Source organism: Passer domesticus, chromosome 13 (assembly GCF_036417665.1).
Source record: "Passer domesticus isolate bPasDom1 chromosome 13, bPasDom1.hap1, whole genome shotgun sequence".
Taxonomy (NCBI): domain Eukaryota; kingdom Metazoa; phylum Chordata; class Aves; order Passeriformes; family Passeridae; genus Passer; species Passer domesticus.
This window is the reverse complement of record NC_087486.1, coordinates 8,873,881-8,896,036: the sequence shown is the minus strand read 5'-3', so window position 1 is coordinate 8,896,036 and position 22,156 is coordinate 8,873,881. Positions and strand designations below refer to the sequence as shown.

Below are 22,156 nucleotides of genomic sequence, written 5' to 3'. Positions count from 1 at the left end.
ATCTTTCACTCCTGACATCGTGGATCCACAGAGCTGCTTGTGCTCTGCAGGTCCCTGGTCCCTCTCCATGCTGATGTAAGGCTCTTGATTGACTCTGATGGGGCAAATAGCTCTCCCTGATTCTCTAGCTGGTCCCTCTCCTATTTTAACAGATCAGCTTTTTGCCTCTAATTAGGCTATTTTCTGCAGTGCAGAACGTGGCTGGAAGTGCTGGAGCTGGAGGTAGTGAACGGTCCAGAAGGATTGCACCTGTGCTTGCTAATCAGCGGCCGCTTCAGCGAGCTGAAATTAGGAAAGCACACAAAAGAGCAAGCAATTTTGAAAATGAGGATGAACATCCCGAAATTTTTAAGAACAATTATGTTTTCACAGCTGTGCTGGTTGCCCCAAATGCATAGAAATCAAGTCAAAAAGCAAACTCCTTTAACTCAAAGAAAATTAACCTTCATCGTTAAACGCAATGAGAAGTAAGCTCACTTTCCCTTCAAGTGAATAATATAGTCTTGAAAAAACCTAGCAGCAAGTTATGCTGTAATTATGTTCTTTGAATTAAAGTTTGTCAGTCCAAGCAAAATAAATAGAAACACAGGCAGGGCAATAGATATATTATACTTGGAGTAAAATTGGGCCCTGGTATGTTGTTTTTATGCTAAAGCTATGCCAAAGTTAATCTACTGTAATTGTGTCTATTACCAGATTCTAGTATAAATAAAGGAGACAACCTGAGAGCTGTTGATATAATTCTTTCATTAACATCTCAGTGCCACCATGGAAGGACTTGGCCAGATCTCATTTGTCAGGAATCAGGCCAGGAGTTACTGAATTACCCAGCAACTGTACATTTTGCTTTGAAGGCACACACTGAATGTTTCTCTGTGGCTCCCACTCCACCACTGCTACTGAAGGTCTGTGGGGAGGGCAGCACCAGAGCCCTTCCTTTTTGTCTGAGAGGAGCATTTGAGGTGGTCAGTGGTGCTGATGGGCCACAGCCAGGTGGGAGGGGGATAAAGCTCTGGGTTTGCTCAGAGGGGATTGCAGGGGGCTGGGCTGGTCCCCAGGAGTTAGGCTGGGCAGTGGCATCCAGAGGATGCAGTCCCTCTGCACCAAGGTTTGGCTTAGGCTGGGAGCAGAGTTTAATTTGAGCTCTTTCCTTACTCCTTGGCCAGCAATATTGAGGATTAGGATGTATTTCTCATAAAAAACCCACCCTGCACAGTAATGCAAGGAGAGAGAGGGAGCTGTTTCTTACACAGGTGGGAATTAATCCAATGGGTTTAACCTTCAAGTATGCTTTTAAGGGACTCCCTTTCCTTCCAGTTCTGCCCTGCCTGCGTCTGACAGAAAGGAAGCATCCTTTCTGTGGCTTGCTCCTATCCTCTTCAGTGTCTTCCTGGGGCCTTTCTCTGGGATACCCTCTGGCTTTTTGGATGTCTTTAAGAAGCATCAGCTTCTTTTTCTCTTTTGCTACCTTTCTGTGGGTTCCTGCTGTCCTACATGCTGCTTTTGGATGCTCAAAGGTTTGGTTTCTTTTTCTGAAAAAGTCTGCCAAATCCCACACTGGCAGCAGGAAGAAGAAGGTAACTGGTGATGCCTCTGATTTTAGGTGTTATTCTGAGGGTCCCAAGAGCTTTTCAAAGCACCACCTAACTCTTTGTCAGTCAGCATTCAGCACTGTTTTGGGGATGTCTCAAAATAAAGCTTGTTTTAATTTCATGCAGTTTAAAAAGATGCTGGGGAATGGGGTGAATGGAGCTCTCTCCAATCTACGTGTGTCTCTAATGTAACTAAAGTAGAGAAAGAAATAATTTTACCCACATTCCTAAAGTTATTAAGCAGCAGGAGTGAAAAAAATCCTCTCCTATGTTTGATACAGTTTTCCCTATGTGACTATTACTTCTTTCTTTGCATCCAAAAAAGGAAATTATCAAGATTATGAAATCCAAAGGAAATAGAGAAAGTAAGTAGGTAGGACAGGGTACTGAGGAAAGGTTAAATCCTTTAGCAAACCTTGTCTCCTTACATATAATGTGAAATATTCCAGATTTGATCATCTGCAGCTTACTTTGTATTCTTTACAGTTCATTGTTTTCTCCATTGGAAAAAAGTTTAATTTTTTTAGCCAGTTCCTATGTGAGATCAGATGTTCATCAGTGCTCTCCCCTCTCTTTCCAGGACTGAGTTCATTGAGTTGTTTCCTGGGAACTGTGTTCAGGAGAGAGTTCATTAAAGGGCACTGTGCAGTCATGAGTGAAGGATTAAAAAATATTCCCCTCTCCATTAATTTTGCATGCATTAAAGTCTAATTTCTTGATTCAGCTCATTCTCCAGGGCATTGTCCAGGTCACCCTGGCTGTGACAGTGTCACATCCCTGTCCCCCAAGGACAGGCTGCTTCATTCCCTTCCTTTAGCATGCCCTCTGCTTGGGGGGGTAGAGCTGGCATCTCCCAAAGCATCTTGCTTCACAAAAGATGAAAAATATTGATGGTTCAAGGAACAATTGTCCATCTGTGGGTTGATCACTAATCCTTAGTCTCCCTCAGCTGCTTGATGGATGGCAGGCTGATTGTATCTGCTGCCCAGTCTCTTCTCCTTGGGGACCCTGGAAAAAAAATCCCAACACAAATTTACAAAGCTCTGTATCTCACCAAGAGACTGAGAAAAAGAGAGAGAAACCAGCAGAGGCCACAGACATCGGGAAGGATTTGTTCTTGGCTCTGTGTCGTTGGGGTGGTGCTCATTTTCTGCCATCCCACTGACTGATCTCCAGCTCTGTTACAAATCTGGAATCAGAAGCTGGCTCCTCAGGCTTCATCCTCCTGCCCTGCAGCAAAGGAAGGGAGGCAGCTTCAGTCAAAAAGCCTTGGCCTGAGGGAGAGCTCGTGGCACAAACCAGAGGGAACAGGATCCCGAGGAGCTGTGCTTACCCCAGAAGTTGGCTCCAGAGGCCAGGCCGTGCAATGCACATGGAAAATATGCAAGCTGGGAAGTGTCTGCTGCCTCTGGCTCCTTTTATGCTCTGGACCATTATTTTCTGCATCAGCACCTCATGAAAATATCAGAAAGAGTGCTGTGCTGCCAATGAAGATCTTTTGGTCTGCTCTGAAGGAATGTGAACTGTGAAGTGAATGTAGTGTAAACCAAAGAATGAGACTGGGTGAAGCTGGAGCTGTGCAGCCACATTTTGACTCAATGTATGTTCTGGGAGCCTTTAGTGCATTTACTTGGCCATCACTGAGAATGGACCATCAGGGCTTGCTTTTGCTGCTAGCTGATGTGCAGTCCTTGGGTTCACTTCAGGAGAATCTCTGACTAAACCCAGGATATGTCACTTCAAGAGCAGATTTTCAGCTAACAAATGTTACATATGCACTTTAAAATTCCGTAATTTTGAGTGCTTTACTGTACAGTAAACAAAGTTTTTGTGCCTGTTTTCCTATATAATTATTTATTACAAAGTTGGTGGCTACTGGTTGAATGTGAATATTTGTTGTTCCCAGCATTTTTAGACATAATCTACCAAAGATATACATGTGGTTTTAATACACAGTAACTTTCTACTGGTGGAAGACCTTGGATTAAGATCAGCTCTAGGAATTGCTTCTACAAGAAGAGAGTTGGGTGGACCTTTCTGTCAGAAGGTTGTTAATCAGAGGCTGTTTCAAAAAAGATGCTCATGAATAGGATTATAGAATGGTTTGGGTTGGAAAGATCATCTAGTTCCAACCTCCGACAGGTTGTACATGGGGACATGATTGTAGAGATTTCAGATTGACTTGTGACTGTTCCCTTAGTGGGTGTAGCAGGGATATATATTAATACACCAAATTTTCTGTAGATTTTGAAAAGGTTTGTGACTCCTAGTACCCCTCTGCTCCCTGCCTGCCAAAGCTTTGCACATCAGTGTTTTTCCTTTATGCAAACTGGATGAGGAGAAGTTACATGTGAAATGAATCAGCAGTAGCCAGCAATGTGTGTGGGCTACATGGCAAAATGCTGGATGCCAGATGATGTGAAATAGAGATTCCCTATTCTCCTCAAGCAACAAGGAGAAGGGAAGATGCCATCAACCTTCAGGAGTAGAGAAACCTCTCTCCATAAAACCAGTCTACTTGAAATGCAAACAATTATAATTTAACAAACCATGCTCTGCCAGGAAACAAAATAAAGAATTTTCCTGGATTTGCTAGTAAGAAAATGAATAGAACATATTTTAATCTTTTCCAGATTTCCCAGATTCTGGAGGAAGAGTGCAGCCTGCTGTGCAGAGGCTGGTGAGGGGCCTGGGGAGATGATGGCATGGTGGCATCTTGCTGCCTGACTGCTGACACTGTGCATGGATTGTGGAGCCACCACTCCAGCCTGGCCCATCCCTCTGCCACGGTGTGCAGGGCAGGAGATAAGGTGGAGAGCATCTTAAGCCAGGCTTGAGTACTGGCAGCAAACACAATGTTAAACTCTTTTTTTCCCCTCCATTTAGTGGGAAAGTTACAGTCCCAGCTTTCTCACAGCATTAACCCTCCTTGGGCATTTTGTGGAATGACAAAGTTTGGCAACGTTGGAGAATTTGTGTTCTAAGACTGTGTGGCCTCACTTGAGGCATTTGAAGTCCTGGGAGCCTGGCAAAGCTGTCTGGTTATGCCCTTAGCATTCGACTTCTGAGAAAGCCTGGAGAAGGGCAGAAGACTGCAATATATGGAAGAGCAGTATTTGCATCACTATCCAACAAGAGGGTGAAAAGGGACCATAACTCAAGGTAAAACATGGCCTTAATCTCACTGCTGTCACAGACAAAAATCCTTGTTATGTTCAAAGAAAACCAATTTATCTCTACTGCATTTGTTCCTCCTTCCCCACACCTACACTCAGTTGCTTTTTACAACTGCAGCTTTAGGACACTCAGTAAAACAGACATAATCCTGCCACCAGCAGAATGCAACAGGTAATAAATTACACTGTGTATGGAAGCAGATCCTGCAGTTTCCATAACTTGTTTGTTCTTGTTCTGATTGTCCACAGCCTCTCCACTACATTGGCATGCATGGAAAATACCTGTTGTGTTTTAAAAGGAGTGTCTGCAGACAAGAAATGAGCAGTGTGGTGATGGGAATTAATACATCACGTATAAACAGGTCTCTTTTACTTTCTTTGTTTTGCTATGTGTTAATGGACCAAAAAAATACCCTTGACAACAGATGGAAAATGAGTCCCAGTGTTACCAGGGGCTCCAGTGAAGATCATGGCCCATTGCACTTCACTTCCAGAAGATGTTACAGTCTAATTTAAGCCAGAAAACAGAAGGAAGGTAGATGAGGAGGAGTGTGGGGGACGAAGAGATAATGCCTCCAGGAAAGTCATTAAGAAACACATGCCTTCCTGACTTTATGTCTTTTAAAAGTATATTTTCTCTCTCCTGTTGGGCTTTGAACCTTTCTGAGTTTATTTAGGCTATTGCAAACTTGCTGACTTAGGGAGCAAATAAGCCTTAGGGATCAAAGCAGCTGGTATTGTCGGAGGTATTGAGGGTGAAATAACACATTAGCAGAAGGAGAGCTGAGAATAAAAAGAGAAAGAAAATCCAGCTTGATTATTTTGTTCTCCTTTGCTTTTAACCTCCATCCTAGCTTGATCCTTTTCATTTGAACGGGTATTAATTTTCTTTGTGTTTATTCCAACAGCATAAATATTTAATGGTCCTCGATTACAGAGTTGAAACATAACATTAGTTCCAACCTTAAAGATTTGTGCAGGGTCTCTTCCTCACAGTTAGATGACTCCCACATTGCAGGGAGGAACTTCTCCCATCTCTGCAGGAGGAGCATCTCAAGCTCTATTTTGAGCTAATTTTCTTTTTTTTGGTGTTGTTGTCAGAAGACATAAGCACCTCGCCCACTCCCAGTCATTCCATTGCTATTTTATGGTGACATGCTGTGACAGAGCAATAGCTCTGGGTTATCAGGGGTTCTGGGGCATGCAGGTTCATGAGCCTGGATGCTCTTTGCTACCTGCAGCAAGCAGGCTCTGGGCCTGGGAGCTGTGCAGAGCATTAGGCATGGAAAAATCCATGCAAATGTGGTAAATGTGGGTTATACGTGCAAAATGAGAGGATCAGTGCAGATATGGTGAAGTTACTTACACTAGTTTTTATTATGCAAGTAGACAGACATTCCCCTTCTCAATTGCTTTCAATCTTAGAGAGAAATACAGAGTAAAGAGCTTTGGCCACTGATTTTCAGGGTGCTAAAGTGAAAAGTGATGGAGATGGCAGTACTTAGATCTCTGAAAATCAGGCCATGCCTTTGAAAGGTCATATATCAATTTAGCTGCCTAATTTCAAGGCCACAAAGTGGAAGCAAAAAAATGAAGGAACAATTTTGATGATGTGAAATGGTGTAACAGGTGGTAAAATTGGAGATTGAAGCCAAAGCCTGTGAGATATCAGCTACAGTCTCTACTCTGGGGACAACGCAGGTTTACCAAGGCAACCAGCAGTGCTGGGGGAGAGGCCATCTCCAAGGTCTGCATAAGGCTGTCCTACCTCTCAGTGGATCAGAGGAATAATGAAAAACAGTCAAAACTCAGACACCCAGACAGCCTTGCCCACTGCTCGTGGACAGAGCAACACAGCTCGGTCACATCTCACAGCAACACAGCTCCCTCTGACAGGAAGCTGACAGCATTTAAGTGGATTAGTCAATTAAACACATCAAAATGTAGAACAATGAAGAGCACTTCAGACAAAATGCAAAGCACAAGATGATCTAAAGGAGAGACTTGCATTAACTCCTGAGCTCAACCCACGGAAACAGCAGGTTTTGCAGGGCTTCAGAACTCATGTAATTAGATGGTTTTGCTGAGCACGACAGCTCAAGTGATGTCAGAGCCCATCAGGACCCTCTGATTGTCTTTTAAATCCATTTCTGCCCTGGGAATGAGAGCTGTAAAAGGAGCTTAAAATATTCATTACCAAAACTCATAATTCTAGCCCCAAAATGTTCATGGTGATTTTTCTCTGTTGGTTTCACTGGGGTTTGGGAAGTTGCCAGCTGTATTATGTGATAAGCCACAGCCAGTCACCATTGACAGAGGAGTCACAAATGAAAGTGTAAAGGGCTGTCTATTTCCCTTATCCTTCAGCCAAAAAACGGCCTTCAAAACTTGTATGCTCTGCCCTAAAATCCTTTCAACCAAATAACATTTAAATCTGTGTCTCACAAGTGTGATTTCACAGCATTAATATGACACTGCCATTAGCATGTGGAAGTGTATGTGACATTCCAGTGCACATATTTATAGCAAAAATAGGACAGATTCACAGCTTGTGTAAACCACCAAGTGCCTTTTTATGGGTCTCCTCTGATTTATGCAACCTGAGATCTTGAGGCAAACTCAGTAGCCTGTTCTTCAGCCACTTTTAAAAATTATTATATCAAAGCAATTTCTCTAGAGAGTCAGAGTGAAGATAAAGCAAGTTTTTCTTTTAGCTGAAAGATCTAAAACATTGCTGAAAAAATTGTTTCCAGGCATTTCAAATTATTAGGCTCTTTTTTTTTCCTTTACAAATGGAAGAAAAAAGAAGTATTTATTTCTTTTACTTAAACCCTCAGACTATTTCTTCTAGGAAATGATGAAAAAATAGGCAATTCTGGAAATACTCATACTTCTTTTTAGAAATACTGCCAAGTTATATTAATATAGGTATAATTATATTGCTAATATTTTATTTAAACATATTAATCTATTTTTGAGAACTGTTTTAGAAAAGTGCAAGAAAAAAACCTCCCCACTGCTAATGAGAAGCTATTTTCTGGCTATTTCAGATCGCTTTGGGTTGAATTCTGTATATGTTTGTTGTTTGGATTTACTTGGTGTTTCAATTAATTAATCTCACCTCAAACAGGCCTAAAGTGCAGTTTTCAGCAAATTCATTTTATTGTGTTTCAACAGGGCATTAATTACTTTTGTAATTAGAAAAAGAAACACGTGGGGAATAAATATGCCTTCACCTCTTTTGGATGCTTAAAAACACCTTCTTTGAAGAGGTTCTGGCAAAGCTTGGAGCTGTGAGGGCTGTGGCTGAGGAGCTCCCTGCATCCCTGGGATCCCTGTGGAGCGATGCTGCTGCACCACACACAGCTTCAGCCAGGCTGCAGCCTCAGCATGTGGGAATTGCAATCAGTTTCTCAAAAAATCCAGGCATTCATGGCAGCATTAAGAAGCTTTTTGTGGGCAAGATAGCCCAGTGGATTGATTTAGTCACATCAGTGTGTTCTGTAAATATATGTTTGCCTTAGTCTATAAATAAAGGCAGTAGGAGCCAGTGATCCATGAACTTCTCTTTTGTCCTGGTAGCAAAAATAAATCATAAAGGTTAGAAATTGATGAGTCTTGCCCTAACTGTCATAAGATGGGCTTAATAACTATGAATGTAAGTGAAGAAGTTGGTTGTCTTTTGATTTTGAGGCATCAGGCTAAAGAAGATTTCCCCTGTACAACCTAAAGGGTTTGGGAACACAGGATTAGTGCAATCCCATTACTCCAGACTGAGAAATTAAAAACAACTGTAATTGATTGCAATTTGATCGAGATCCAATTGAAGCAATGAAGCTTCCTATGAGTAAGGAGCATCTTCTGGGATTGCTTAAAGTGCTCATCGTTGGACTCCTTTCCATCTTGCCTACAGGGGCAAATGCAAGAAGCAACCCAATGCCAGTTTTCACTTCTGTAATTTAAGATAAAAACCTTACAGACACATTCCATGGCTTTGGTGGCAGGTCAAAACACCATGTCCCCACCAGGATGGCCCATCCAGGAGGTATCAGCAGAGCTGTGATGGAACAAAAAGGGCCCGAACCTCTGAATTTGGACTCAACGTTTCTAGACAAACGTGGTAGAAATTTCCCCTTTGATCAGTCCCAACCTGAGCCACTCTCTGTCCTGTGAGAGGAAAGGACCCTGCCTGACCTTTGGCTTCTTCCTTCCCTGAAGCACGGCCTAGGCTTGGCTAGAGGAGCTATTGGCAATTTCTATTCTGGTCATTTACTCCTTTTTGCAGAGTCTGACTCCACAGTGCAGATGCTAAGGCACAGCTGTTTACCATTTTTCACTGGTCAATCATGTGAACTGTCCCCTGGTAGGTTGGCTCTTTTTTTTATTATTTGTTTTAGGTCTAACATCTTCTGGCAAAATCTCTGTTGGCTTTCTGATTTTTTTTAAATTTTTTATACTAATTAGTCACAGTGCCTGAGAAAAGACATGGAATGCTCCAGCAGAAAGATGTATGTGTCAGCTGTGGATTGCTCCCTGTCACCTTCGCAGCGAGGAGGCGTCTCAGCAGCTGTGCTACAAACTTGGGCTTCTCTGCTCTGGGGTCCCTCTGCTCTGTCCCACGGCCCCTCTGGGCTCTGCCCCAGCCTGCTGCCTCCCCTGGGCTCATCCTGCTCCTGCAAAGAGCCACTGGAGCTCAGCACCTCCTGCTGCCCATGCCCGAGCCACAGAGCACTGTCAGATCGTGAGAGGTGGGAGTGGGAGCTTCTGCAGGCTTTTGAGACCATGTGGGAATCATCATTTCCCAGGAAATATGTTTCAAATGTGGTTCTTCCACTGAAGCACCTCCTCTGCCAGCCGGGGCTGCAGCTCCCCGGAGCCCTGGGGAGATCCTGGGAGATCCCAGATGGGATGAGGGAGCTGTGCTGTGGGTCATGGACTGAGCCAATTAACCCTGGTCATTTAGGAGACAGCCTAAATAGAGAGAAACCTGTGGCAAAGAGCAGCAGTGCCAGAGCTGCATGGAGGGTGTGACTGTGCTAAAGCCTCTTGCACAGCCATGGGTGACTCTGATCTGGACCTGCCTTCACAGAATCACTGAGTGCAGCAGATATTTCTGTATTGGCTAGTTAGTTCCACCTGACTCACAAAAGACCCTTTTCCCCCCAGTTTTCTTCCAGCAAAGAGGTTCCTGCTTGTCTTAGGATTTCCTCTTTCCATGGTGTCCTCTTTGCTAACTCTGCAGAGTGCTGGGAGGCATACAGGAAAGAATTTCTAATTTCCCAGGGCCAAAGTTTTTAACAGCAGAGATTAGTCCTGGCAGGGGCTCCTGTGCTTGAGCTCCACACATTTCACAGATCCCTCTGGTATGGGCAGGCTGCAGTGTTTTCCCTTTCCTTGTCAGCTTTTGGGACGCATCCCTGAGAAATGGAGCTGCAGGAACAGCACTGCCCCTCCCCTGCACCCAGCACTGCAGAAACACCTTCCACTAAACCACACCCCAAGCCCCATCCAGCCTGGCCTTGGACAGATTCAGGGATGGGGCAGCCACAGCTTCTCTGACTAATCTGGGCCAGAGCTTCTCCACCTCAGAGGGAAGAATTTTCTCTTAACATCTATACTTAATCTCCCCTCTTTTAGTTTAAAACTGTTCCCCCTTGTCCTATCACTATTTGCCTGTGTAAATAAAGCTCATTCATGCAAAGAATTCTTGTTTCTCCTACAGTTTGGCTACAGAAAATCAGACTTACATCAGCTTGACAGAGAGAAGAAATTTAGCTGCTCTTCACAACACATCAGCATAATGTAATATATGCCTGAGATTTCTATAGAGGCTGATACAGTTTTATGTAAGCCTCTGATAGTATCAAAAAAAGAGACATTTTTTAAAAGGCTTTTTTTGGTGTCCTCTTCTCTTGCACCCCTTAAGTGCAAACGAGCAGATAAAATCAAACAGATGATGTTTCACAGTCTTGCTGAAGCCAGGAGTGGGTCTGGGCAGCGAGGATTATCTCCAGATCCCAAGTGCTCTAATGGCTTGCAGGGATGTTGGCCATGGGAGCTGCTTCTGTGGCTGGGCTGAGAGCGGCTGGCTTCAAAGCAGGGTTGGGAATTGTTCCTGTTCCATATAAATTAATTTCTCCCTCCACAGTGGGGCTCTGTGCAAGTGCAGGAGGGTTCATGACATGGTGAGGGTTCACTGAAATGGATGAAAGGAGACTACGAGCACATTTCTGGATTCTAGTGGGGCATGTCTTCACGATTCCTCATTTTTGACTATTTTAACAGGTTCCCAAACATTTACTCAGCTATAGAGTGTTGATCTCCTGTTGCCAGCTTTTCAACTGTTTGTAACTCCAATGTGCTTGTAAACTGCCTCTCTTAAGCAATGACAGCCTTGACCAAAAAGTGATTTAAAAATAATTTCTTCATCAAAAAATATTGTGTCAGACAGATGATAAACAGGTAGCAAGTGGAGTTTATTGTCTTTGGTAAACTGAAGTCTGATTTACCAGTAACAAATCAAGTAGTTCCAGCAATCCAGTGAAATCCTGTAACAATGTTTGGGTTGACCAGGGCACCAAGATAAGGCTTAAGGTATTCAATTATTTTTTAAAGAGTAAATGGGATTGTCCTTTCTGTTCCATGAGACAGGTGAGGATGGGGTTTAAGAGGTTTAATTATTTCATTTAAATGAAAGGAGACAAGAAGTCCTGGCTGTTACATCAGGCTTCCCATATCTGCCTCTACTTCTCTTGGTTTCTTTTGCTCCCCCCAGCTCTCATTTGTGAGGCTGAGGCAAATTTGGGCAACCTTGTGTTGCTAAATATGGCACTACTGACACATGCATTGTAGTCAGCGGGGCCAAACCCATCCAGGGCTGCCCAAGACATTAATTCCACATCTTATAACTTGTCTGTAGAACAGCTGGAAGTTTCTGTCCCTGCCCAGCTCAGCAGGCTGTAGCCATGCTGGGTCCCCAGTGAGAGCACAGCAGCTCCTCTGTGTGTCCTTCCTCCTGACTGAGTCGTGCTGGGCCCCTCTGTGTGCCCCCATGGTTACAGATGAGCCTCTTTGTTCACTCTTGGGTAATTTTCCACTTTCCAGACCCTCCTCCATGCACTAAATTAAGCCAGTGTGGCTTCCAGGCTCAGCCCCTTGCTGGTGTAGGGGCTGTGTTGCTGTATCCTGCTCCCAGCCCCTACCCAGGGCTGAAAGTCTTCTCCAGCGTGGGGGAGCTGCATGCCCACATCAGGAACATGCCACTTTCCTTCTGCTAAAAACACAGCCAGAAATCATGAGTTGTATGTCACCCCAGACCACTGATTTTCACACCAGTTTGTCTTTTCTTTTTAAGCGAGGAACATCAGATGTCCCAAATGTGGCAGCTCCAAACTACCAAGAAATCATGAAGTCACTCTCTGTTATGTGCAGTGCCTTATAGCAAAGAAGTTGCTGATGATATAAACTATTTAGTCCTTACTCCTTTGTTTTTCGTGCTATTTTAGTTCTAATCTCCACTATAAGATCCCTGTCCAAGTTGCCTACTCCAACCTGGCTGGAAATTTCAGGAACTGCAGAAACCATCAAGTTGTCCCACTGCATACAGAGCATGTTCCTGGGAAGAAAAAAACAGGGAAACTCTGTGGACACACAAAGGAAGAAAAATCCTGGGAAAAATTGTGTCAGTGAGCAAATCTTCTGGTATCTATTTAAAGGTAATAATTCTAACCAAAGAAAGGGGGATTTTCCCAATGTGAAGTGAAATAAACATCCAGAAATGATTTGTGGGTGTGTGTTCAAATTTAAATTTAGAATTTTATTGAGTATGTTGTTCAAAGGCCCTTTTATTCTCGGTAGTTTGGCTATAATCTTCTCCTGAGAAAGAAATCCCTGCACAGAGCACGGCCTCACTTTGCTCAGCCCTCACCATGCAAAAATCACCACACTGGGATTGTAGGCAGAAGATCTTTCCCTTTTTTAATTACTGCAGTGGTTCTGGTTAATGCACAGTATCTCAGAGTTGAATTTGAGGATTTCTATGCTAGGTTTGTCCTGAAAATACAGATGGATAATCATGGGACAGGTAAGAGCTGAGGGAGATCCCTGCCTGATCCTGCCATGGAGCTGGAGGATTTCCAGGTTGGAGGGTGCTCAGTATCCAACTTTCAGACCAGTTTTCCATTGGAAACGATGCTTCAGCTCTCCTGACTGTCATTTTGAGGCTGGTGCAAGTCCCCAGACTGCATCACCCCAGCAGCAGAGCTGGGCTGACACCAGCCTGCCCTGCCCTGGCTCTGGGGTGCTCAGGCTGTTGCTGTTCTTTAATGAGGTTTTTTTCCCTGTCTAAACCATATCACTGCAAATTCAGTGCCCAAGGGCTTTTCATTTCAGTTGAAATCCAAAAACTCCTGTGACCTATTCCTCTTAGGAGGTCAGGTTTCAGACAAAGATATCTGCATGGCAGCACTTAGGTTGGATACAGGTTTTTGAAATTGCTGCAGCATTTTTTTGTGCAATTATATTCAAGAAACTATTACAAAGCAGTTATTTATGAAAGGCAAGCTGGCTCATTGTTGAGGCTTTTTATTTCATTCACTTCTTGATGAAAAAGGGACTTTTGTGCATCTTGAAATACTTTCCTGAGTAGAGAGGGGCTTATACTGAAACATGTGTGCTCCAAAGTAGTAAGGCTGAGGTCCATGCAATTAAAAAAAGACATTGTTTGTTAAAATGTTTGTGTTTGCTGAGCACAATGAAGACTTTGTGCTCTTATTAAAGTCACAAAAATGACCATTAATTTTATCCTGGCCCCACTCTGAGAGTGAAAATCAACTCAGGTCTGTGTCATAACTCAGTGTGGCATCTGAGCAGCTGCTGGGATCTCAGGTGCTTTTTTCCTATCCCACATTCAACTGCCCAATATTCCTGTCTGCAGTTCCATATTACAGTGTGCCCACTGGTGACTCCTTCACTGAACAACATGATATTTTAATTGTGCATGAGACTTCATCTTGCCATTTATCTCCATTAATAATGCAGTTTCTCTCCTTAGTTCTTCCACTGATTCCCTGTGGTGGTCAGGAAGAGTCAAAGTTGCCTTTGCCTATAAACCCCTTTGGCACATGGGCATCAGGCTCACTCGTGTGGAATTCCCATGGAAATTCCAGCTGGGAGGACTGGCAGCATGACCGTGGTCCCAGGCCTCTGCAGGCAACCATCTTGTGTTTTCTGAAATGCAACATTACCTCAGAAATAAAATCTGGCCCAACTGATCAGGATCCAGATGGATAAACTCAAGCCAGGGGCCCAGTCTGACCCATGTCTGATTTAAATGTGAAGTACTGTAAATCATTTTAATAATTCCTCTGTGCATTTAGGCTCACCCATGTGAGCAGTGTTTCTGGAGTAAATTATGAACAATGGCATTTCTTCTTTATTCACTGCTGATTTCTGATACAGGGTGTAAATGACTCTTTCATTGCCTTTGACACCAAAATCCCTTAGCCACTACAGGGACATTGCACTAACTGATAAATGCTGCTTGATTGGGGTGGCTTTTAATTTTATAATCCTATTAAGAATTATAGATATGTCAAATATTTGTGCCTGCTGGACAGAACATATTATTCTGCTCTAAGGCTTCCAGTTTAATTTTTTTTGATCAATTGGGCAGAACCACTGCTGTAAGACAAACAGATGCTCTTCAGCTGTACTTTTCCATAAATGATTTTGTTCTGTGGTTTTTTTTGTTCCCCTACCAGGCATATCAAGTTCAAAAGAAAATGTTGCCTCTCACTAATGAGAAGATTAATCTCATTCACAAATGCAGCAGACTTTGTCAACTCTGTTGAAAGTTTGATGACCTTTAAGAGACAAAGTTTTAGTGTGCCCAAAATAAATAATTCATCCTTCACAGATTTGCCCTGTGTATCCATCTGCTTAAATCCGAAGCATGCTGATTAAAGCTTCTGAGTGCAATTATCTTCCTATTTCATTCAGATAAAAATCTCTATTTTCTCACTGCACTTCAAAGCACAACTGTTCATTTAAGGATATCACCAATCCGATGTACATGGAGTCCATTTTTGCTCTGACTTATGCTCTCCACAGCCTTCTTCAAAATCTCACAAAAAGGACTCAAGTTCCCCACAGAATTTCCTTTTCCAGTGCTGAAAGCTGAAATGTGTAATTAATCCTCCTGTAAAATCTTTGAAATCATCATCTTCAAACACAACCAGAAAATTCATTTCTGTTCTCATGTACAGGGAGAAGAATGTCACGTGGCAAGTGGCAAGTGGCAAGATGTGACTTACTTTGATTACTGCAATTACTGTCACCCCTTCCACCTCTGAAGGCAGCAGATTGCCAAGAGAACCCATTGCCCTGTCTCTCCCCTGTGCAAAGCCCACTTGGCTGATTCCCTGCCCCACCTGTTGCCCTTTTGGCTTTCAGCCACACTTTTGCCCATAATGCAGCACGTGAGTAAAATGAGCTGAGAGTGCAGCCAAAGGGGCTGCTCACAGGACACACTCAGGGGCAGACCACAGAGTCACAAAAACAGAATTGAGAGGGACCATCAAAGTCCAGCTCCTGACCCTGCACAGAACCCCCCAGGTGCCTGCTCCCTGCCCCAAAAATGCGCAGCCATCGTGGCTTCCCTCCAGCCATCGGTGTCAGGGGCAGGCTTGAAGCTTCCTGCAGTGCCCACATGCAGATAAATAAGCTGATTATAAAATAGCCAAGCAGATGGTCTCTTCTGTTGCTACCTGTGAGAATAAGCACAGTCCTCCCATTTCCCTGGGAGGAAGGAAGCAGCTCTGTGGACATCACGCAGCTCTCAGTTTCTTTAGGACACTCTCTGAAAGAAATGCTGAATGAATATTGCAGCCATTTCAATGAATCCTTCCTGGCCCCACCTGAAACTAGACCAAACTGGCACCATGTTGCCTTGTTACCAGACAGAACAAATATTTCCTCTGCCAAAAATCCTCCTTCAGCCTTGAAAAAACGTTGGGATTTTTTTAATGCAGAAACTGAAGTTGGTCTTAAATTCTCTCTGGATTGAATGTTGCTTGTCATAGATGAAACAAAACAAAAGGGGAAATAACAAGGGATTGCTGGGTTTTTAAAGGTGATTTACAGAAGAAAGGAAAACCTAGAGATTAGGAAGTTGTTTAAATACCAGTGACAGTCAAATATGGAAACATTCCAAAGTCAGAGATTAGGAAAAAAAAAGAAAAATATAAGAAGTGCAAAGAAAAAATCAAAGGAGGGAAAAGTATATTCAACAAGAAAAGAGTATCCATGGAAAGAAAAACAAAAGCCTCTTAAAACCAGAAACAAGGCACCTGCTTTTCTGGCAGCTACCAGCAACAAGGAAGACTCCACCTGCCAACTCAAATTCTTAACATCAGTAAATCACCACGTGGGTAAAATAACAGGATGTTGGAAATGAAACAATTGACGCTAATTAGCGGATCCCACACGCTCCCTGCTCTCAGCACTCAGCAGGAGCTCAGGGTTTGCTCCCACTCAGTGGGATAACCCTCTTCCCATCCACGTGTGAGCATTCCTTCACCTGGAGTTTGCAAGGTGAGGTTGGCCCCATGGTGAGGGAGGGGGTGCAGTTGCCCATGAGCCAGCGTGATCCTCTGGGACTCTCCACCCCAGGTGCCAGCTAAGGAACCAGGGAAATAGGGAAATTTGGGTGAGAAAAAGTATCTTGAGATGCTGAAGCCAATCTCTTCTTGGCAATGAAAATGAAGTTTTAAATACTGGAGAAGGAGTAATCAAATCTGTTGAAACAAGGAAGAGCAGCTTGGCTGTATGAAGATCACCCCCATTAGCATGTCACATATGCTCGTGCTCCAAAATATTCAACAGCTCAACCTGGAGTGTGTGTGAAACAGAAAAACAGCGGCACATGAATGGAAATATGGGATGGGGAATATAAACCATAAAATACATCACTTAAATTGAAAGTTGAATTTTGAGCCTCTGGATCAACATAAAGCCTGTGATGTATGTGGAAAATCAGTCTCATGACTTTGGTTCAATTTAATGGGAGTGTTATAGCTGGAATCCCTCACATTGCACTGCATGTGTCAAGGTTGCCCTTGGTAGAAACTATTGATGGCCAGTGATTTTGATTTTATCTTATGCTATTGTGACTTCATACTCTCATGAGCACTTCTGATCCATGGTGTTTGCTTGGCAAAGCATGGACTGAGCTGTGGGTAATATCAATGTGGAGGAACTGCCCAGAGGCTGTGGCCATGTTAGGGTTTCAAAAGGACGTCAAGAGACCATTTGGTTTTGCAATATTTGAGTATCTGAATTGTTTCCCAGCATTGAATTCATTTGTGAAAATCAAGGAAAATTAAACCATTACCTAATCACAGTTACATACTGATGTTGATGCAAACTTGGTGGAGATGCCTAGTGGGAATCATAGCTGAAAATCTCTGGTTAAGCTGTCCTTCAAATAAATGTGTAAAAAATGAAATAGATCTCAAAGGTAAGTTTAAGAGAATGGTATTTTTGGACATTTTCTCTGCCAGTCCATATTGGGTTGAACCAGGCAGGCAGCCAAGATTTTTTGCCTTTAATGATCAGAAATGGTCCTGCTCTAGTGAACTTGCGGCTTGATGTTTTAATTGACTGGTCAGAAAGAAGCCTGGGAATGGTATCAAGGGCCCTCCATCTCTTTGATCAGTGATCAGAATCCCCTCAATGTATCTCATTCATTCCTATCATCAAAGGCATGGTTGAGACCATATGAAAATTACAGCCCTGTTAATACATATTAAACAGTGTTCCTTTAACAGATGGGAAACCATAAACAGTTTCCTAAGATGCATAAACAAATTAAAGAGAACTTCCAGCTTTGACATCTTAATAAGCTGTGATGAATAATTGGGCATCACTACAACATCTCTGCCAAGATAAGGAGCCTTGGGATGAAATTGCTCTTTGAAAGAGTTATTCAGTAGCTTTCCTATCTGAGCACAGATTATCTGGTTTATGGAGGACAGTGGAAGGTCTTGCTAGGGAAGTTTATCTGACTAGGCTCTCGGGGCTTTATCCTGTCACCAAGATCTTTACCATGATACCTTTCATGTGAATCAGCTCTGCTCCTCTATTTTTCATAAAAAAACAATGTCTGACTCATATCCCACAAAGAAGATTGGTTTTCAATTGTTGAAAGAAAAACTATTAGCCTATTTTATTATGGCTAGATTATTTTCTGTAATTACAATTTACCAAAGTAAATGTTACTACCTGAAAAAAGAAGACAGTTGTAGTTGCCTACTGTTCACAAATAATTTATTAAAAACAGTGGCAAGAATAAATCCTTGAAAACAAAGCTCCACATATGTACATGTTTCAGTTGCATACTGCAACTGAAATAAACAGTGATTCATGGCAAATGAAGTTGGAATTAATTAGAGAATCCCTGGTCTGTGACAGCCACCCTGTTTTCTCTGGACATTGAGTGGTTTTGGGAAGATGGTTATTGGCACACACAGAGGTGCAATAGACCCAAACCCATGTTTTTCCACTTTCTCCAGAGATGAGCACTGTGTGGCAATAGTGCAGGGCATTGTAAAATGGAGAAGCCCCAGGGATGTGGATGGGATGTTTTTCATAATGCAGTTTCCATCCTGCCACCTCGGTTGTTAATTGCAATTTCCAGTGCAAACAGGGATATATCTAGACCAAGGCTTGGCACAGCTTGGCTGCTTACATCTTGTATCTCAGCAAACTCAAAATGCTCCAAGGCCCCCAGCCCAGTGGGGCTGCAGCTGAGAGGACAGAGAGGGGAATCCCCCCAGGGGCCACGGAGATGTCCGTGTGTGGAGCGTGGGGACATGGGGCACTGGTGGACTTGGCAGTGGTGGGGGGAGCAGTTGGACTTGATGATTTTTGAGGTCTTTTCCAACCAGTCAAGCACAGAAAGGTCACTTATGATCAGAGCTCAGCCCCTGCCCATTCCCTGCTCCTCCAGGTAACATTAAGCAGATAAAGTCCCTTCTGGGAAAGGGGAAGCAGCAAACCTGAAATAGCTGAGCAGCTCAGCTTTCAGGTGCCATTTCCCTGTGCATCCCTAATAATCCCTGAAGCTGCTGTCTTGGTAATAATCTAGCAATTAAAGGAAAATATTGGTATTTAATTAAACTTGTCAATCAACCAGGAATGAGTTTTCCTTATCAAGAGGAGCTGGATGTGATTTTGCCACTTAGAAGTGAATGTTAAAGACTCTTGTAGAATAAAACTTTAATTAGGAAAGGAGATTTGGATTAACATGTGAGGCAGAGAGAGAACGAAAGGTCCTCAAAAATCATCTGAGTATGATTCACAGGAAGAGAGGAACCTAAATATGGGAACAGATTTTTATTTTTTTTAAAGAAAAGAGCAGCTATATGGTGCTAAAACTCATGGGTAGAAGAGGCATAGGAGGGATTTTGATGAGACTAGGCTGTCTCTATTCAATCCACTTTCCTGCTCTTAATATTTAGTCATTTCAGATATTAAAAGTCTGGTCAGAAAGTACACACATACACGGTGGGGCATTGGAAAATCTTCAGGATTTGAATGCCTGGCTCTCATAAATTTAGATATCAGAGGAACAAATGTCTCTTCTGGGAGATCTGAAAAAGGTACAATTTTTGTTACTTTCTGGTGGTGGTAACATGGAGAGCACTCCACACCTGCACCTCATTCCTAAACCCCCAGAGCCCCAGTCCTGCCTGGCATATCCACACCAGGGTCTGCCCCAGGTGCCAGCGACTGCACCTTCATAAATACCAATGTGCTAAACTCAATGCTCAGCTCTACATTTTATCAAACTTGTTCCCAAGAAATGTTGAATTTCATGGCGTTGACTCCTGATCCTTGGATGGCTTCTTCATCCCTTCCCAGGAATGCCTCCAAAGGTTGGTGCCTCAGGTACTCATCGTAAAATCACTTCCATTTTTATTTTCTTTTGGGTAGTTTTATTTTATTTTGGGTTTCATGGGAAAGGGAAAAAGTTGAAAATACACTCAAAGAAATCAGAATTCATGAAAGTCTGCTCTGCTCTGCACATTGAGGCAGAACAGGGCTGGATGCAGGGAGCTGTTGCCTGGAGGACAGCAGAGCTGCTTGCTGTGTAAACTGGAAAACAGCTCTGCTGTCACTCCAAGATTCTTCCAACTGGGGGATGTTGAAATCCATGCTCTGAATTCTTGGGTATTGCAACAATGTGCCCAAAAAACACAGTTTTCCATGGAACAAACTGGCAAATATCATAAGGCAAGATGAAATCTCATAAGAATGTACTGAGTGGCCAATGTCAATGGAAATGTACTTCATACATTGCCAGAGATATTTTCAGGCAGGAAAAAAACCCAAAACCCCACCTCCCAAACAAATGACTTACTGCCACTTGTAGTTCTTTAGCTCTTCCCTCTGAAAAAAATGCAGGAATCAGATCAAAAGATATAATTAATCCCACATGAGCAATCTGGGAGAATGCTGCTGGAGCAGGCAGGGGTAGGTGTTCCACCAGCACACTGACCACTGTGAAACTGGGCTGGAAGGTTTCTGCCACGTTAAGGGCTTGCTTTTAAACTTTCTTCTTAAAGTATTCTCCTCAGTCATTGGTTTCTCCATTGAGTACATTACCCCCCACAAAAATCATCTTTGTTTCTAATCAGTCTGCCTGGACACGTTTCTGGATATTTGTATTATATCACCTGTGATTGGTATAAAATTTGCCTGTCAAAAAACTACGGGAAATATTCACCTTTATAGCTGAGAAAAACATGTGTGATCTAACCTGAAAGAAAGGATTTTGCCCTGAAGAAATTTTGCTTAAAAGTTTGCCAATATATTTTAATGGTATTAGTGGAGACCTTATTCCAGGGCTGCCTCAGCTTTCACAGTAGAAGACACAGGTTGCTCCTTGAATATCTCTGGACAGAGAGCTCTGGTTTGAGGAATGGAGGCTTTTTTTTTTTTCCCCCTCATTTTAGCTGTGGTTCTCACAATTTATCTCCCTGCTAGGAGTTGTTCAATGCACCAAGATGCAGGAGGGCTCTGGGGTTGGATTTTTGAAGGTTCAGGCAATTCCCTGTGGTTCATCAGCCAAAACAGGGATGAGGAGAAGCTCTCCCCAGCCACAGGGACCAGCAGCTCCCCTCTGATCTCAGCTGGAAAAGTGACACTTTTCCAACACTCCTCCATGGCCACTCATAAATTGTGCTTACATACTCATAAAGGTTGGAAAAGCCCTCCAAGGTCATTGATTCCAACCATTAACCCAGCACTGCCAAGGCCACCAATAAAGCCTGTCCCCAGCTGACATATTTACAAAGTTTTTGAACACTTCCATGGACAGTGATGCCACCACTTCCCTGGTCAGAGCGTTCCAATGCTTCCCCACTCTTTCAATGAAGAAATTTTCCCTAATATCCAATCTAAATGTCCCCTGGCACAACCTGAGTCCATTTTATCTTGTCCTAACTCTCATTACATGGGAGAAGAGCCCAATCCCCAGCTGTCAGGGAGTTGTAGAGAACAGGAAAGTCTCCCCTGAGCCTCCTTTTCTGCAGGCTGAGCCCCCCCAGTTCCCTCAGCTGCTCTTCACCAGGGTGGTGCTCCAGCCCCTTTCCCACTGCCCTTGTCTGGACACACTCCCATCCTATTGCTCCATGCTGCTTTTTCATATGCAAAGCCTGGAATTTAACCCCACAGCCTGGACCAGGCAGCCATTGATCTGCAGGCACATACAGACTTTCCTTCTTGCCTCGCATTTGTTTTCCTTTGATGGTTGTTTTAGGCGCATCTGTGTTTGCTTTAGGACCCAGACCAGAGCAATGTGCTCTTCTGCAGACACTGGGGCTTATCCTGAGATCTTTCATGTGTTGTTTTCATTAGAATCCTGATTGCATCCTGGTTGCAGCAAAAAAATTTTCAGTATTGGAAATACCATTTGGCCAACAGGATCACACATTCATATTTACAACCCAGCAGTGGGGTTCCCTTTTTCTGGGAATTCTTTGTTCTGGAGAAGTAGTGCCAAGGCAGTGAGATTGATTTATGTCACCAACAGAAACCAAACACTCATGGCAACATTTCACAAACAGCAAACAGCTCCAAGGGCCTTGATATGGAGGTGACTAATGCTGCTGTCCCCGAGCCCCAGAGCTCCCTCCCTCTGCAGCCAGACACAGGGAACAAAGTGTGGACACACCGTGCTGCCCTGCAGGGGGGTAGGTGCCAGCTGGGCAGCTCATCCCACCTGCAAGTCTCCCTTTTGAGTGTGCTGATGAATGAAATGGCCCAGGATATTTTTAGGAAGAAGAACACAACAGTTTAAATGATGTAGGGCTTTGAAAAAACCTC

General features: G+C 43.3%; 1 long non-coding RNA gene across 3 annotated transcripts in view; it reads left to right on the top strand.

Moving 5' to 3' along the window:
• The window catches only part of LOC135279929 (uncharacterized), a 38,122-nt gene extending 22,322 nt beyond the window's left edge, over positions 1-15,800 (top strand). Inside the window, exons 4-7 of one of the 3 annotated variants that reach the window (XR_010347071.1) lie at positions 4,226-4,754; positions 5,018-5,130; positions 12,274-12,483; positions 15,034-15,800. This is a non-coding gene — a long non-coding RNA (uncharacterized LOC135279929). Of the gene's footprint in view, positions 1-4,225; positions 4,755-5,017; positions 5,131-7,945; positions 9,132-9,232; positions 11,629-12,273; positions 12,484-14,529; positions 14,916-15,033 lie in introns of those variants that run through there. The other 2 variants (XR_010347070.1, XR_010347069.1) reach the window with 2 other exon arrangements.
• The last annotated feature ends 6,356 nt before the right edge of the window (positions 15,801-22,156 follow it).